We start from the raw sequence: 19,221 nt of genomic DNA, 5'->3' as shown, positions 1-19,221 counted from the left end.
CTGTGGAAAATTCTGAAAGAGATGGGAATACCAGACCACCTGACCTGCCTCTTGAGAAACCTGCATGCAGGTCAGGAAGCAACAGTTAGAACTGGATATGGAACAACAGACTCGTTCCAAATAGGAAAAGGAGTACATCAAGGCTGTATATTGTCACCCTGCTTATTTAACTTATATGCAGAGTACATCATGAGAAACGCTGGGCTGGAAGAAGCACAAGCTGAAATCAAGATTGCTGGGAGAAATATCAATAACCTCAGATATGCAGATGACACCACCCTTATGGCAGAAAGGGAAGAAGAACTAAAGAGCCTCTTGATGAAAGTGAAAGAGGAGAGTGAAAAAGTTGGCTTAAAGCTTAACATTCAGAAAACTAAGATCATGGCATCTGGTCTCATCACCTCATGGGAAATAGATGGGGAGACAGTGGAAACAGTGTCAGACTTTATTTTGGGGGGCTCCAAAATCACTGCAGATGGTGACTGCAGCCATGAAATTAAAAGACGCTTACTCCTTGGAAGGAAAGTGATGACCAACCTAGATAGCATATTAAGAAGCAGAGACATTACTTTGCCAACAAAGGTCTGTCTAGTCAAGGCTGTGGTTTTTCTACTAGTCATGTATGGATGTGAGATTTGGACTGTGAAGAAAGCTGAGTGCCGAAAAATTGATGCTTTTGAACTATGGTGTTGGAGAAGGCTCTTGAGAGCCCCTTGGACTACGAGGAAATCCATCCGGTCCATCCTGAAGGTGATGGGTCCTGAGTGTTCATTGGAAGGACTGATGCTGAGGCTGAAACTCCAATACTTTGGCCACCTCATGCGAGGAAAAGACCCTCGTTGGAAAAGACCCTGATGCCGGGAGGGATTGGGGGCAGGAGGAGAAGGGGATGATAGAGGATGAGATGGCTGGATGGCATCACCAACTCGATATGCATGAGTTTGAGTAAACTCCGGGAGTTTTTGATGGACAGGGAGGCCTGGTGTGCTGCAATTCATGGGGTCGCAAAGAGTCGGACACGACTGAGTGACTGAACTGAACTGAACTGATCTTCATAGTCAGCTTCTAGAACAAAAGTTCGTCATGTCAGTTTTCTCCAAGTCTAAAGGATTTATTGAATTCAATTAAGTTTTTATCAATTGCATATTGACAGCTGTTCTGTGATTTATGGCATGTCTGTTAAATGTTGCAAAGTGGTCTGATCTTATAATATTCTTACTGATCTTATCAGTCCATTGCAATATTTAGGTAAAAGTATGACTGACAATGCCATTTGCGGTATCAAAGTAGTACAAACTTGGGAGTTTAATCCAGCTTTCAGTTTGGTGAATGTGACCTCGCTAATACACTTATATTATTTGCATAAAGCAATGCAGTGTATATTTCAAATAATTTTAGGGTTTTGGTAGAGCTTTATTACTAAAACTTATTGGAAAATGTTGCACAAGTTGCCTGTCTTTTTTAATTCCTTTCCTCCTCCCCACCCCCTCCCCGTTTCCTTGTCTCTCTGTGTGAGGTAAAGAGTTAAAACAGAAGAAATGTTGTATCCACACATCTTACATTTTGAGCGGTATGGAAACACGGGTTCCCTTCATGTCCGTCAGAAATAAATCCTAACCCTCTGTGACAGGACTGTGTACTCTAGTTATAAGCTTTTTCTCTTAGGTCTCCACAGCCAACTCTGACTAATAGTCAATCTTGTTGCCAAGGGGAATAGAAGGTGAGAAAGCTCACTTCGATGTGTAGGTGGTGAGGAGTCAGGAATTCAATAGTAATCACAGGACCAGCCATGCGGTTCCATGGCTTCTGTCTCTGAAGAAAAAGGTGACTGAGACGTAGAGGAATGCCCCAGGTCACCTCTGGTTTTATCGTCCTCACACGCACATCCAGAAATGAAACGAGAACTCATTCCTCCTGCTGCAGTGTTCCCATTTCACTCGGTCCGTCAGGAACTGGCTCTTGGCCTAGTGGGGGAATCATTTCTGTCCTCCAACACCGGTTTTCCTTTCAGTATTCCTTCCGTTAATTTCTTTAGGCTCTCATTCATGCCATTTTCTTAAGTCAGTAAAAAATAATTATTTGGGGACCGTGTTAGGTATGAGAACAAGGCTAAGCCTCAACTTGGAGTGTGAAATTAGGACACTGTGTTTTCCACGTGGAATTGCACATGGCAAGTGAGACTGGGACGTGGCCCCAGGAGCTCAGGTGATAGAAGATTTTCATTGTGAGTGGGTAGGCATTGGAGACAAGGTCCAGCCCCACAGCAAAAAGGCTCTGTGGGCATGGAAGTTCTCCCTGAGCCTCATTTTTTTCTTTTGTAAAATGAGTAAAATCTTGAAGAACAATGCTCATAACAAGCCCTGGATATATACTCAACTCCCAATATATGTTAATTCCTGTGTTCCTTGAGGTCAAGGGAGGACCCCACTGAATGAATCAGTAAGCCGGGATAGTTAAAAGCATTCCCCTAGAGAGACATCTAGAGAGAGAAAGGGAAGGACAGTGTAGTTTATTTTTCTTCTCATATAGTTCTGCTTTTGAGAAGAAAAATAAATTCTGCTTTAAGAATTCTTAAAAAATTCTCATTTAAGAGTTCTTCTTATGATTGAAAGCTGTTCATCCTAAGAATTCTGCTTTACCTTTCCAAGATACATTAAACTCCCTCCTGGAAAAACAGATACACCCCTGCACATACTTCGTGCGGCAAGTCATGATACTTAGATTTTTTTTAACCCTACCTCTGTTATGTACATACTTGACATCTCCAGGCATCAGTTTAGTTATTAAATAGAGATGATCCAGTTGAGAGAGCGGCACTGACAGGTATACACTACTGTGGGTAAAATAGATAGCTGGTGGGAAGAGGCTCTAAAGCAGAGAGAGCTCGCCTCGGTGCTCTGTGATGATCTAGAAGAGTGGGGTTGGTGGGGGCGAGGGGAGGTTGGAGGGATGTCCGAAAGGGAGACGATACATGTATACATGTGGCTGATTCACTTTGCTGTACACCAGAAACTCACACAACATTATAAAGAAACTACACTCCAATAAAATTTTTTTTAAAGTAAAAAAGTAAGAATGATTCCGTGCACTTTGCGCAGGGATTTTGAGGATTAAGATAGCAGCAGCACATGGTGGCTACTTATTCAAGTGTTTATTTTGATTCCTATCTTGCTTTATGTGGACAAAAATCTCCTCTGCCTACTGGACAAGGTTGATATGTAGATGATATTAATTACATGCATGGACACATGTGGAAAAGAGTCTACATCTAAGAAATAACAGCACTATATGATATCAGCATGTGATCCTCTGACCATTGTTCATAGTCTTTGAAAGGCAATGGGACCTTAATTCTTATGCTGCTTCTCAACTTCCATTGTAGTTGAACTTTCTTACTAAACTACTTTTCATGCTCTAATCATTTTATTTGACCTCTTGATTTTCCAGAGATTCAGCAGAAGCTTGAGAGTAAATAACCTCTCATTCTTAACTTTTATGTCAAGAAGCCTTTAGGGCTTTACTAATCAGCTTCTCTGGCTGGACTCTGGAGAAGATGCTGAAAGGGGAGTTTCCATCTCTGCAGAGATGACCTAAATCAATATGTCTGTGGCGCTGAGCTCCTGTAGACACACAGTGGGATAAAGCTGGGAGTCAGTCAGACTGGCTTCGGAAGCTTCAAGTTTTGTTTCACACATAGTATCTAGAGAAATTCATACTTAAATTTCCTGCATATAACCCTTATCAAGATAGTCATGGCTGAGAATTGCTCCACTAAATGGGAGCAATTTTTATTTTTATAACAATTTTTTTAATGATAATATTTTTATTCATATTTACTTACAAGTTTTTTGTTCTCATACATTGTTACTTCTTATTTGATCAGGGGACGGTGATCATTACTTCCAGTTGGTAAGGACATTGCATAAAGATTAAAGTTGTTTTTAGGTAATACAGATCAAACAAGGGAGCCCCAGTGATTAAAAAAGAAATAGTGGTTGGGTTGTTCTCATTAATTTGATTAACTTTAGGTTAAGCAGGAAAGCTGCTATTTTGACCTTCACTGAGTAAGTATTTTTAATGTGCATTTATAAATTTTCTTTATATCAGAAGAATCGTGTAGTAGTAGTTGTCATTAAATCATCTCATTACAAAACTTGAAATGACACAGAATCATAATTCTGAACACAAATGCTCATTGTCCACTGATTTAAGTATGCAGCAGGCTGGAATGAATATTTCCTTAAGCTTCAGTATATTTTGAAATTTTCTTTTGATATTTTCTTTAAATAAAATCTCAATATTAGCTTTTCCTTGAAAAAGAAGAGGGCGAGATAGATTTATGTTCCTGTTGATTGATTTGGATATTCTGATTTGAACATTCTGGTTGGAATAAAAATATTCAGTCACATTTTTATGTAAATATTTTATCATTGACTTTTCACTTAGAGGCAAAGAAATACTAAGTTAACTCTTGAATTTGTATGTTAAACAATGATTTAATTAAATATAATATGAAATTCAAGTTAGCTCTTGAATTTGTATGTTAAATAATGATTTAATTAAATATAATCTGAAATTAATTAAATATAATCTGAAATAATTTAATTAAATATAATCTGAATTTAAATAGAATAAGAAATTACTTTCTTATTAGTTGGCAAATATGACATTTTTACTCTTTAACCCTTTTTGATGCACCAAGCGACAATTTATCTCCAAAAGAGAGATGATTTCGCTTTCTTATACCTTATGTTTTAAATTTGCATTCTCTATAGTCTTGGTCTGTTCAGGCTACCATAAAAAATGTTGTAAACTCAGTGGCTTACAAAAAATAGAAATGTATTTCTCATTGTTCTGAAGGTTGTGATGTCCACGATAATGGTGCCAATAGGTTTGGTGTGTGGTGAGAGCTCATTTGCTCATGGATGGCCATGTTCTCACTGGAAGCTTACCTCAAGGAAGGGACTAGGGACCTCTGTGTGGTCTGTTTTATAAGGGCATGAATCCCATTCATGAAGGTTCTACTTTCATAAGCTAATCACCTCCCAAAGGTACCACCTGCTAATACCATTATTTTCAGGGTTTCGATTTTATCTCATGAATTTTAAGGGGACACAAACACTCAGAACATGCTATTGATTGTAGGTGGAAAGCTCAGTTGAGACATCAGTGTTATCAAGAAAGAGAAGTCCCAAAACTGTACTGAAAATATCTTCTTCCCAGTTGCCTCCTGTTCCTATCCCAAATCACTCCTTGTTTATAGTTCATTCACCTCTACTCAATTTACCTGAAATTCAACCTTTTACCTTTCTCTCTAAATGAGGGATTAGAAAAAACTAAGATTTACCCAGAAATGAAACTCACCAGGTTCTCTACTCTGCTTCCTCCAATCCAACCCTATAGATACTATCATGGGTCAGAGCCCCAAGATGTCTCTTTTGATCTGTTGCAGGTTTTCCTAACTAGTTTGCATGTCTCTGAAATGATCTATTTAAAGCAAGAATCTGACCATGTTGCTCCCTGCTTAAACCTCCTCACAGTTTCTCATTTCTGGAGAAAAATGTCCAAGTTTCTTAATAGAATACATCAAGTTCTCTATCCTCTTGCCCTGCCTATCTGTCTTTCACATCTTTCTTCTCTCAGACTAGCTAGGGAAAGCAGAACCGCCTAGGAGCTTCGTGTGACTCATGATGCATCTTGCTTCAATGTTTTTGCTAAAATCCTTGCTCTGGGAAAATCATCCTATACCTTCATCCTTTGGGCTTTCCTAGAGGCTCAGCGGTAAAGAATCTACCTACCAGTGCAGGAGTCACGGAGACAAGGATTTGACCCTTGGGTCAGGAAGTCTCCTGGAGGAGCACATGGCAACCCACTCCAGTAATCTTGCCTGGGGAATCCCATGGGCAAAGGAGCCTGGCAGGCTACAGTTTGGTGAGGATGCAAAAGTGTCAGACATGAGTGAGAGACTAAACAAAAACTTTATCCTTAGCCAGCTCCTGCTTAGATTTTAAGGTGGGGCTCATACACAACTGTAGGAAGCGTTCCCTGGCGAATTTCCTCTGCTCTTCAGAGATACTGGCAACTGGATTAGGTGCCCTTTTCTGTTCACCAATAATGACACAGTGTACTTCTATATAATTTCCAAACTGAATGTTATATCTCACTAATTGTCCTTCACTGCGTGAGCTCTTTGAAATGATTTGTTTAATTTTGGTTTCCAGTACCTGGTAGAGTATCTGAGCAAAGTAGATACTGAATAAATTTGTTGACTGAATGAAGATAATAAGGTGAATGTCCCTAGGAAACCTTCAAATATGTCTGGATAAACATTTGTTCATCAGTGACATACATGTGCTCCAGAAAGGGTTTCTGTGTAGGTTAGAACATGGGATGAATAGCACCCACTTTACTTTGGATTTGCAGATTCCTTGGTTTTTCTCCAAACTATAGGTATAGAAGCAGGTAAAGGGTGAGAATTCTGGTCTTTGCTCACACAGGCTTGTTTTAATGATCTGTAGTGTTAATTAGGGGTATTATAACAAATAAATAATAAATCTTTCCCTGTTATAGCAAATGGGATAATTAGGATCTCCTGATACTTAGGTAGAATTTGGTATCGTCCTGACTCATTATTGAAAAGGTTATAATACCATCATAGCAATAATAATCCACTATAGTCTCCCTGGATCCCTGGCATCTAATCAATGCCATGATCAATCCATAGGTGTTGAGAGTCATTTTTATGTGCATAGAACAGTGCCAGGAGTTCAAGTGAGTAAAATTCCAGCATTAGGCTTGAGCATGATATCATAAATGGGTGGGTAAATCATTTTAAGGGAAGTAAATAGAGTATGTTTGGATTAATGTAAGATAAGATATAAAGTAAGATAAGGAAAATGGGCTACACCAAGGAGTATTTAGAAGACTTGGCAGATAGTTAAAATGATGTGACACGACAACTAAAATTCTTATAATGAAATATCACAATAAATAGAAGGATGCAGAATTGTATATAATGGATGGATAAATGATGAACAAAATATAATAAATATTGATGTAAAATGTAGTTCTTGGTATATGGGTGTTTACTGTAAAATTCCTTAACTTTTCTCTGTGCTTAAAAACTTTCAGAGTAAAATATTTGAAAATTTGCATGCACATGATAATTGCAGTTATCTGTTAAGCACATGAGAAAGAAAAACTGGAATGGGTATTTGTGTTAATTAAAATATTAGACATTTATTTTTCTTGGTTTTTATAATTTAAGAACATTTCAAAGTAAAGGCAAATTTGTTTCTACTGTATTGAGTTCAGAAATAAGAAATTCTTGACCAAAATATGAAAGTGAAAACTTGGACATTTACTACCTGCATGAATTTAGATAAATTATTTAGTCTTAATTTCTCTAAAACTCAATTTTCTCTTTAATAAACTGTGAATAAAAATACTGGTGACTTCCTGAGGCTGCCTTGAGGACTGAATGTTTTTATAGGCACAGTGCGTACGTAAGATAGGACTTGGTGACGGTTGGTGGTTTAGTTGCTAAGTCGTGTCCGACTCTTGCAACCCCATGGACTGTAGCCTGCCAGACTTCTCTGCCCATGGGATTCTCCAGGCAAGAATACTGGAGTTGGTTGCCATTTCTTTCTCCAGGGGATCTTCCCAACCTAGGGATTGAACCCAGGTCCCCTGCATTGCAGGCAGATTCTTTACCAACTGAGCTATGAGGGAAGACCCAAGATAAGACTTAGCAATTGGTAAATATTAGTTAATATTTTTAAGAAACTGACATCTTAGGAAATAATTACTATGCAGATAGCTCTCCTCCACCCTGCATATAGTGTTGTTAAGTAGGTGATACATTCTTTAATCCTTGGAACCAGATGTTCTTTTTTTTTTTTAATGAATTTTTTCCTAAAATGTTTTTTTTTTTTTTTTCTCCTTAAGCTTGTTAACATATTTTGAAGAGCTTGGGAAAGAGACTTCGAAGTCCTTCGAAGTAATGGTAGAGAGATAACAAGCGTTGGAGGAAGTCAGAAGGAGCTTTAAGTTTTCCACTGAGCACCCTTTGATCCTGCTGTTTTAGAGAACAAAAGAGACATTCCTTGCTGTTAGCCTATTACCACTCCCTGGGGAAAGAACCTGATCAGAAATGAGACCCTGCAATAAAGCAAAGCACAGAAAATGAAGCATCTCTTGAGGTTCAGGGACAGGCTTTTGTGCTGTCCTGGATTTCTTCACCTTGAGCAGTGGCTGGGGTCTGTGTAAATTCAGCACAGAGCTCTCCATGCAGTTGTTTATATTTTCACTGTACGGACTTTCCACTAGAGAAGGCTCATTGTCTCTTTCTGTGCCGTGTTTACAATGAGATGATAAACAGCTCCACTGGGTTTGGGGGAGATTTGTGGATTTAAGTCTGTATCCTATCTTTTCCTGTGCCCAAAGTAAAGGATATGGAGGATCCCTTTGACTCGTTTCCTCCTTCTTCATAAACATGTAACATATAATCATGGAGTGCCTTTTATGGATTCCCTGGCCATGAAATCCTGAACCAGATTTATCCCGAGTGCAAAAATTGCCAGACACTGCCAGGGGCAGAGGAGTCCTCATTTGGTTGTTGGGATCTAGAAAGCTAATGAATAGAGAAGGCAATGGCACCCCACTCCAGTACTCTTGCCTGGAAAATCCCATGGACGGAGGAGCCTGGTGAGCTGCAGTCCACGGGGTGGCTAAGAGTCGGACACAATTGAGCGACTTCACTTTCACTTTTCACTTTCATGCATTGGAGAAGGAAATGGCAACCCACTCCAGTGCTCTTGCCTGGAGAATCCCAGGGACGGAGGAGCCTGGTGGGCTGCTGTCTATGGGGTCGCACAGAGTCGGACACGACTGAAGAGACTTAGCAGCAGCAGAAAACCAAAGGCTGTTTTCCAGGATGAGAAAATGAGGAAGGGGAAGACAGACCTGCATGCACTGTAGTGCTCAGTCCATTCTTGCCACAGACCAGACTCCTGCTAGGGCTTGTGTGATTGGCAGAATGAACCTACAGAATTATGCCTGCCTCAGTTATACCTAACTTGACAGTGTATAGTTGGGTTTGTGATATTAGCAGTATCAACACTTCCTAGACAATAGAATTGAGTATGGTCTTTCTCATTTTCTGATTTCACGGCTTCCCTTAAAGACAAACATGCAGCTCCTTCCATTTCTGTATACTTGAAGGTTAGTGAGTAACGTGAAAACTATTACATAAAGGTGTATTGTGTGAAAGAATAAATGAATGAATGAAAGGCTTAGTGTTTCAATTATTACATCAACATATTCTAGAAATATAGGGTGTTCTGATAATTCAGCCATCATTCTTTTACATACAAATTCTTTTGAAATACTGAACTTAAAAGTGGTCTTCTTGAATAGAGATGCAGACATAGAGAACAGACTTTGAACACGGTGGGGGAAGGATAGGATGGGACGAATTGAGACAGTAGCATTGACATTTATACACTACCATATGTAAAATGGATAACCAGTGGGGAGCTGCTTTAAATGGCACAGGGAGCCCAGTCAGTGCTCATGACTCCCTAGAGGGGTGGGATGGGGTGGGAGGTAGGATGAGCTTCAGGAGAGAGGAGATATATGTGTACTTGTGGCTGATTCATGTCGTATAGCAGAAGCCAACACAATATTGTAAAGCAAATACTCTCCAATTAAATATAAATTTCAAAAAATATTTTAAAAAGGAGCCTTCTTGTAATCCATTTATAAATTAGATTTACCCATGTATTTTTGGAAATAACAGCTTTCCAATTATGAATGTAATATATGCCTATTACCAACAAAAGACCATACTAAATATTTTTTAAATCACAATTGCTGCTTTGCATATACCTGCAAATGACTACAGTTAACATTTTGGAATATATCTGTACTTTCTTCTATACTTTATACACACATATACATTTTTAATAGCACAATTTTCTAAGTAATGAATGTGCTATGATTCATTTTAACCAATCCCTTACTGATGAACAGTTAAATTGCTTCTACTTTTTTGCTGTATTTTATAATTAAAAGTAAATATGATTAGTCAAATTTCTGCATATGTAAAGAATATATTCACTAAAGCAGAATTTCTATGTACTTTTTTCCTCTACAAAGAATATATCTCTTACTTTTAAGTCTGATTAGTTTGAAAAATCTAATTCACTTATGCCGAATATCTTAATACCAGCATTAAAGATTTAAAATTCAGTTGTTTCAAATATAAAATTAAGCTTTGAAAATATCCTTGGAAGAGCATGTCTATTATTATCTTTGAAATATATGTTATATTTACCCACATGGTTATTGCCATCACATAATTGCAGCTTTTAGAGTTTGGTATATGTTAAAAATCTGAGCTCTAACATTCAAAATGTCTTCTATCTTTCACTACTCTAGATGACATTTATGCTCTTTCAGGTTTTGGAAATTGCCATTAAATGGTAGACCTTTGTAAAGAAATAAAGAACTCTGTTGCTTTTCAAAATTTGGCAGAAGCAGATTAGGAAACTAATTGTTCACACGTGTATGTGTGTACATACATGTGTGTGAAAGCATAGGAAATAGCAACTTATATAATAGACTGAATCTCAGGATTCATTGTTCAGTGTATGTGTGAGAGACAAAGAAGAAAGGAGAGGAAGGGGGAGGATGGAGAGAACATGAATATGAATAATGAGGACATTTAGTTCCTTGTCTCTTGATGCTCACTGGTAAAGAATTTGCCTTGCCAAAGCAGGAGACGCAGCTTCCATCCCTGGGCCAGCAAGATCCGCTGGAGAAGGGGATGGCAACCCACTCCAGTCTTCTTCCTGGAGAATCCATGGACAGAGGAGCCTGGTGGGCTACAGTCCATGGGGTCGCAGAGTCGGACACAACTGAGTGAGTGAGCATGCTGAAAGGTCTATATATCTGGTCAGACCTACCTGGTATTTTAAAGAACATTCTCCTCACACAGGAGAGGCTGTATGCATTCTGACAGCAAATCCCCTACATAGAAAACTTCAAGCTTCCAACTTTCGGAGATATGAACATGTGTTCCATCAATGTCAGGCATGAGCGCTATTGTAGCTTGCCCTCCATCTCCTATTGCTAATGATCCTTCAGCTCTACCATCTCCCACCCCCACTCCCTCCTCTGGTCAGTAACTCCTCTTCTTGCCTGTCCACTCAATGCCAGCCCCTATATACCGGCTGTTGTATTGTACTACTGTAGTTTTAAAGATACTGTACCATAAGATTAAATTTTTTTCTCTATTTTTTGTGTTTGTTTTTATGTATTATCTGTGTGAAAAGTGTTATGAACCTATTACATTATAGTACTATATAGCCGATTGTGATAGTTGGGTACCAGGCTAACTTTGTGGGACTTAATGAACAAATTGGACTTACGAATGCCCTTTCAGAATGGAGCTCATTCATATATAGGGGACTTCTCTAAGGCATCTGCACCTCTCTCTCCAGTGCCTCAAGAGATCTCTCTGGATTTCTCTTACTGTCTTTCACACTTTGCTGTATTGTACTTCCGGGGCTCCCATTGTCTGAACTCATGTTGTCTTTCCTTCCATTGTTAGATCTCATGTGTTGTCTTCTTACCTAGATTTTTGGGTAGATGCTTTGCTCATAATGACAGCTCAATTCTTTATTACAGGGTCACCATTAAACAGAATCTTAAGGTTTTCCTTATCTCTGCATCCTACCACCAAGGTCAATTCCATCACAATGTTTAGATTCAACTGTAGTTCCCAGGACCCAACACATATTAAATACAGAGGGTACAGACAGATTGCATGACATGGGCCTTAATGTTTGGTCTTTTATTTTATTTTTTTTAAACTAACATGTTTCTTGGAGGAGGAAATGCCAGCCCACTGCAGTATTCTTTCTGGGAAGATCCTACGGTAGCCCACCAGGCTTCTCTGTCTATGGGCCCATAAAGAGTTGGACATGACTGAACAACTGAGCATGCATACATTGATTACATTGTATCAAAAATAATTAGCAATGGAGCAGCATCGTTAAGAATTTAGACTTTGGAATCAGACAGGCCTAGATTTGATTACAAGATCTGCCACTTAAAAAGGAGTGTGTCTTTGAGAAAGCTTATATATTCTGAGTTTGAGTTTTTCCACTGATAAAATGGCTATGCTAGTCACACCAGCCTCATAGGCTTATTATAGGTATTAAGATGCTATAAGTAAAGAACTTAGTACATTGCTTAGAAGAAAACAGGTACTTAATAAATGATCAGTAGCATCCTTACTTCTATTCAAATTGGTGAAATTTAGATTATGGTGGTAAGTGGAAATTCTAGGGCAGAGTGATTTATGAATGCATTCTTCCCTAAATGTTAAAATCTTTAAGTAAATCTTATTTTCCCAGACTCACCTCTGTTGTGTGACTTGGGGTGTTTTCACATAAAGTGATACAACCAATCAAAACAACAAAAAATGTGAAAAAGTAGTTTGTACCCTGAAAATGGAAGCTGCTATACTTGTATAAACTCAGAGTTTATCCTCTAAAGCTTAACGGTATAGCAAGATGGATAAGCATGGACTTAACTATTACTGCCTGGAATTGGGAAGCCTCACTAGTAAAAGGCAGACAGTAGTCAAACTAGAATCATAAACTTTAGGAGAATCTAGGGGATGCTGAGCTTAAAGAAGGAACATAGCCATAAGATAAAACATTAACGTTTACTCCAGGCACAGCATTTTCTTTCTGGTTTTCTTCCAAGGTAAAGCTTTCTGATTCTGCCAGATTTCACTTGCATCCATGTGTGTATGCTGCAATTTGGCATTACACTGCTTGGCGGGTGGGTAGTTCATTTCTGTGATCCTCCTTTTGTTCCTTGATCTTTGCAAAAGAAAATTTCCCCTTGTGCTCGTTGACCTAGAAATTAAGTGGTGGTAAGTAAAGGGTACTTCCCAGGGAATGCTTCACACACACAGTATTTTAATATGATGCTTACTGCATCCAGAATATGAATCATGGGCCATTCTCCATGGCCTTCAGCCACTGGCTCCTGAATCTGCTTACTCTAAACACCTGAAGTACAGAATCAGCTAGAGCTATTTTAGGACAAAATCCCATTTGGTTCTATGGTTTTAAACAGCTCCTCTGCTTGGAATTACAGAATACCAATGTCATAAGGGATTTCAGGGAGCACCAAGTTCAGCATTTCCCAAACTGTGTTCAGAGCAGTGCAGTCATCCCAAGAAATGGCAGTGTGAAAAGAAGACTCTGTGTTCAAACAAGTTATACATTATTTATAGTTTCCATTGTTGGATCCTTATGATGTTTATTATTATAAGGGTACTCTGAATCTCAAAAAAAGATTCAGAGACTATACAGTATTTTCCAAATTTCAGTATATGAGTTGTTTTAGAGTCTTCTGGTACACACACCTTATGAAGAATATGTTGGGAAGTAGCACTGTGGTTTCAGGACTCCTAGTGTCTCAGACAGTAAAGAATCTCCTGAGATGCAGGAGACCCAGGTTCCATCCCTGAGTCGGAAGATCCCCTGGAGGAGGAAATGGCAATCCACTCCAGTATTCTTGCCAGAAGAATCCCATGGAGAGAAGAGTCTGGTCGGCTACAGTCCATAGGGTCGCAAAGATTTGGATACAACTGAACAACTGAACAACTGACACTTTGTTTTCACCCCATGACTTTATAGATAAAGAAACAGTGCGAATGTCAAGACAAAAGCCTATAATTTTAGTAAAAGGAAAATCAGGTCTCAGTTAGAAAGTATTAAAAACTCACCAGAACAGGCAGGAACACACTTTTTAGAAATCTCACTTTATTGTTTGACATCAGAACAGCTGACACTGATAGACGTTACTTGCTCCCAGTGCATTTTCTTCCATCTTTACCCAGAGTTACATGCAGTCTCATACAGTCCAGGGTGTCCCTGAAGATACAAGATGCCAAGACACCTTTTGTTTCCATAATGGAGAACAGCAGTTCAGAACTACCATGTTCTTGTTATGGACTGATTTGAGACCTCAAAATATTCACCACTCCCCCTTGATCATCTCATGCATTGTGAACACTAATAGTGAGTCATTTCATCTTTTAACCACTGCTTGAATTATTCACTTATCATGAATTTAGCACTGCATCTCTCCTCATATTTCACAATAACAGTGTAAAGACTTAGGAAAGAGTTCGTTCTGATTTTGTATATAAAGGCCAAGTGGATCTTTACTGTGTTTTTAGTAATCTGGACGTGAGAGAATGGTAGAGATCAGTGGTGGCTCAGCTTAGGAAGAATTAATGCTTTCTCACTTCAGACACAGGAAGCCACGCATTGTTATGGTTAGGGGGGAAATTATATATTGAAGTATCTTTTATATATGCTAAGTTTCTCCAGGCCATACCCACTTGAGTGTATAAGTGGCAAAGTAAAAGCACTGACAATGTATTTTAAGCGCCAGGCTCCTCTTCTCCATACTGCAGATGCAATGATCTGTCCTCTTTCAGTGTAGGGCATCTCTACTTCTGTCAACAATCAGTGTGGCTTCCAGGTCATGGCAGAAGGGAAGGGAAGCCTTCCGTACTCTACACACGGGTGCACACCCACATATATCACAATTCTAGGGCTACCTACTTGGCAAAAATGTGTCATGTAACCTAACCTCCAGTTCAGTTCTCCATCCATAAAGTGGATTTAATATGCTCCCTTTTCAGAAAGTTTATGGATATTAAATAGAATAAAATATGGAAAGATAATAGCACACTATAAGAACTCAATGAATGTTACCACCCTTTATTAATCTAAATACTTGCGCTAACCATACCTGTTTCATAGAGACTTTTGGAGATTAAATAATAAAATAAATGAAAACATCTCAAGGGATGTTAGATTCTTTCATCCTCCAACCTAAAATTAAAAAAGTCACTCAGTTGTGTCTGACTCTTTGCGACCCCATGGACTGTAGCCCGCCAGGATCCTCTGTCCATGGAATTCTCCAGGCAAGATGACACATGGATAGCCATTCCCTTCTCCCGGGGATCTTCCCCACCCAGGTATTGAACCTGGGTCTCCTGCATTTCAGGCAGATTCTTTGCCATCCGAGCCACCAGGGAAACTCTTAAAAATAAAATATATGTTCTATTACAGAGTCTGTCAGGGAAGATAGAAGCCACTCCTATTGTTTTAACAAAATGTAAAATAAAGGCGATGTTAAACACCGGTTGGGGAATTGAAAGCCATAGAGAAAGACATAGAGGCAGTGTCTATAGAGAGAAGCTCCACCTTTAGAGTTTGGGGAATTAAAGGAAAAACTGAGGTCACTAGGAGCTGTGAAGACGGACCCTGTGGTTTTGAGGTCCATATTTCTTGGAGGCAGTGCTGCGCAACCAGTGACTGTGTATGAGGAACCCAATGTATAGGCTTTAGGACTCATATACTCAAGACCTTTCAGAGGGGATGCCAATAGCTCAGTGCTGACATCTCTGAGAGGACAGAGGGAGCCAATTCTAGATGACCTTGACAAATCTGTGACAGAAACTTTCTGTTCAGAGAGTAGAGAATGATTGCTAAGGTAATACTGAGAGCAAATGAACAGGATGGAATAAGTCCGTCTTGCCCTTTCTCTTGCCCCCCTCAAGCTCTCTCCAGTGCCTCACAGGAAGTCAGCTGGCAATGTGATATGCAGAGACCCAGCCCTGAAATCTCAATGTGCATTACAGAAGCTGGTCTGTGGGCTATGAGACAATAGCTTAGAAACTGACGACATGCTTATCTAGACTCTATTGAGAGGGAAATTAGAGCAGCCTTCTGCTTCCTTCACAATCTGTTAAGTGAACCTGTCAAGAGGACTTGAGGTGTCAATATTATTGGATGGGCCCAGTAGATTCATTTTCATATCTAGACTTTGAGAGAAGAGATTCACTTGTTCCACCCAGTACAATTGTAATTACTGTTCTTTGCAGAAATAGAAATTCGGGAAGCCACCGGGAGAGTGAAGCAAAACAATTTGTTCTAAAGTGACTAATTTAAAATTGATCACTATGACATGCCTCCTTAAGCTTGAGATGTTTCACACAATCAGGTTTTCAGTATTTTCATTAGTGTGATTTGCATAACCAAGATTTTATTTAATTTTTTGTAGACGGTTCTATTGTAATGAAACCAACATAGCTATTGAAAGGATAGACCTGGGCTGATGAATAAATGTGATTTCATTGTATTTTATGTGATTCATTATAATTTTTTACAGTAAATTTGACTTCTAAAGTATGTGTGTGCTTGTGTGTGTGTGTGTCTGTGAGAGAGAGAGAGAAAGAGAGAGAATAAGAGAGAAAGAGATACGTAAGAATAGGAACCATTAAAATTACCAAATTCTTCTGACCCAGCATAATACCTCATAAATTTATGAATGAGGTTTCAGTTTGCAAAATGTCAAGTCTAGAGTATATATGGCAGTGGTGGTTTAGTTGCTAATTTGTGTCTGAGTCTTGCGACTCCTTGGACTGTAGCCCCCTAGGCTCCTCTGTCCATGGGATTTCCCAAGAAAGAATACTGTAGTGGACTGCTATTTCCTTCTCCAGGGGATCTTCCCTAAACCAGGGCCTGAGCCAGCATGTCCTTCATTGCAGGTGAATTCTCTACCACTGCATGCATCCATGCTAAGTCACTTCAGTCATGTCTGACTCTCTGCGATCCTATGGACTGTAGCTCCTCTGAGCCATCAGAGTCCAGAATATATATATTCCAGATGCAAGAGACCCAGGTTCAATCCCTGGGTCGAGAAGATACCCTGGAGAAGGAAATCGCAACCCACTCCAGAATCCTTGCCTGGGAAATCCCATGGACAGAGTAACCTGTTGGGGTACAGTTCATGAGGACTCAAAAGTATCAAACATGAATTAGTGACTAAATAACAACAGTATACATATATATAAAGTTTTATAGTTTTCAAATAATAAAAGTGATTATGGCCATGAATAAATATGTTTCATTTTCATATGATGATTTTATTTTATGCATTTATCTTTTAGAAGGACATGCACAAGCATCTTAAAAAGAGAAAAAGCTATAATGTTTAAATTATCTTTTTCCTCTGACAGTTCCTATAACTTGATTGCTGTCATGCTTTCTCGTATCATTTATATGCTGTTACTGATATTTAGATCATTTATTTTGAAACAGATTAAGTAAAAATACTCAGTTTGATGTGAAAATTGTTTTATATCCCAATTATTATTTTCTAATATCTATTTAAGAATATCTGTTGGCTTATAGAAACAAACAGAATGAAATTCATTATCCAAAAATGCAAGCAATATTGTCATCTGGGATAGATACATCAGATTAGATTGTGAATCTGCAGTCTAGAAATATATAGTGATCTTTTTCAGAACTGGAGCAAAAGCAGCCAGATGGAAAATGACATGAGAAATTTGAGATGAACACTATTGGAAGGAGCTAAGTTTTATTTTTCCATATTCCCAAGTGTTTTTGTTTCATTTCATTTAGAGAATTCATCGGAGAATGTTTCAAGATGTAGAGCCCTTGAATTTGAAGTATCCCAAATGAAGTTGGAGCATTTGCACTGAAATTGTTTCATGTTGTGGTAAGATGAAATGATTCTTAATATATTGGATTGGTTTTTGGAGAATGTGATGAGAAATGTGTGTGTGTGGATGTGTGTGTGTGTAAAATAAGTTATGGTGGTATGTAACCCAGTGCATAAGTTTGGGTTTTGAAAACAGCTTTTTAAATTATTTTGTCATGATTATTTTTGGTTTGTTGAAGAGCCAACTCATAGGAAAAGACCCTGATGCTGGGAAGGATTGAAGGCAAAAGGAAAAGGGGGGGCAGAGGATGAGATGGATAGATAGCATCATCGATTCAATGGATAGGGATTTGAGCAAACTCTGGGAGGTAGTGAAGGACAGGGAAGCCTGGCATGCTGCAGTCTCTGGAGTTTCAAAGAGTCAGACACAACTTAGTGACTGAACAACGAAATTTTTGTTTCTTTAAGAGGAGTGTGGAACTCAAATGTGTTATTATTAATTTCCTACTGTGTATATGTACATAATATATATTACTTAATAATTCAACACAATAGCCATAGGAGGTAGGTGGTAATATCCTCATGGTGCAGTTATGGAAAATGGAAGTTCAGAGAAATTAAAACCTTGTCCAAGATGACACAGCTAATAAATGACACAAGAGTGCTATGTCTCTATGTTCTGCTCTTTCTGCTGCCTTGCTGCCTCTTGCATTTGTGGTAGGTACGGAGTCAAAGGATTAATATGGTGAAGGCAACACTGTCCAGTTTTACACTGGTATTTGGAAAAGAGTCATAATTGCCTTCCCTCAGATAGAAAACCAAACTGAAGAAATTTCTTTTATATTTCTACTACACTTAAAAAGAGAAAGATTTCTGTAAGTCATTACTAGTTACCCAGATGATGGTGTTTCAAGGAAATTGAAAGTTATAGAAAAAATGACTTGGAAAATGTGTGCTGTAATTTTCCTATTCACCTTTGCTATAAAATGAAAATCTGTTGTAGGCTTCCTTTGTACAAATACCCTGTCATGGCTGATAACTGGTTAATCGAACCAATATCGTTTCTTCCTTTATGGGTAATTGGTATATAACTCGAGAAAGTTGATGTTCTTCCCTTTTTTGTTACTTCTACTTGGAGGTTATCACAATATTCCATTGAAATAAGAGATAACACATGGAAAGCACCTGTAATTCTGCCTGGCAGACTAATAGACCTTATGATGGAAAAGGTATCAAAGAATTCATCATTTTGTTGTAGTTCTATCCAGAAAGATTTATCGTTAAAGAAATGTTTAATGTGCAAAAGATTCTCTTCATTCAACATTCTTTGAAGATAGGCTCAGATGTATTTTATTTATGTAGAATTGATTGAGGCGATTGCAGATGGCTGATTGAAACCTTTGGAATTCTGAAACTTCAGGTGCGTTCATTTATAAACGGCAAGACACAGATTCATTTGCTCTAGGTATTCAGAAGTACCTTTCGATTTAGTGATCTAGCTTTCTTACCTGAAAACTTCCAAACAGATTTTCCCTAGTAATTGCAAACTGGATGCCCACGGTGCCCCTGTGAGCCAGATTTGCTTGGGCTATTCACCAGTGACACGTTGGCAATCTAGAAAACGTTCTCTTGTGGGCTTCATGCTTTCAG

The 19,221-nt window shown here is 38.6% G+C and overlaps 1 protein-coding gene across 6 annotated transcripts in view; it reads left to right on the top strand.

Moving 5' to 3' along the window:
- LINGO2 (leucine rich repeat and Ig domain containing 2) overlaps positions 1-19,221 on the top strand; it is a 1,346,710-nt gene that overhangs the window by 255,581 nt on the left and 1,071,908 nt on the right. For all 6 annotated transcript variants that reach the window (XM_070480605.1, XM_070480606.1, XM_070480601.1 and 3 more), the window contains one exon: positions 17,532-17,628. The gene's annotated coding sequence lies outside the window, so the exon portion shown is untranslated. The remainder of the gene's footprint in view (positions 1-17,531; positions 17,629-19,221) is intronic.

Source organism: Odocoileus virginianus, chromosome 18 (assembly GCF_023699985.2).
Source record: "Odocoileus virginianus isolate 20LAN1187 ecotype Illinois chromosome 18, Ovbor_1.2, whole genome shotgun sequence".
NCBI lineage: Eukaryota > Metazoa > Chordata > Mammalia > Artiodactyla > Cervidae > Odocoileus > Odocoileus virginianus.
Note: the sequence above shows the minus strand (reverse complement) of the source record. Positions and strands in the feature narration are given on the sequence as shown.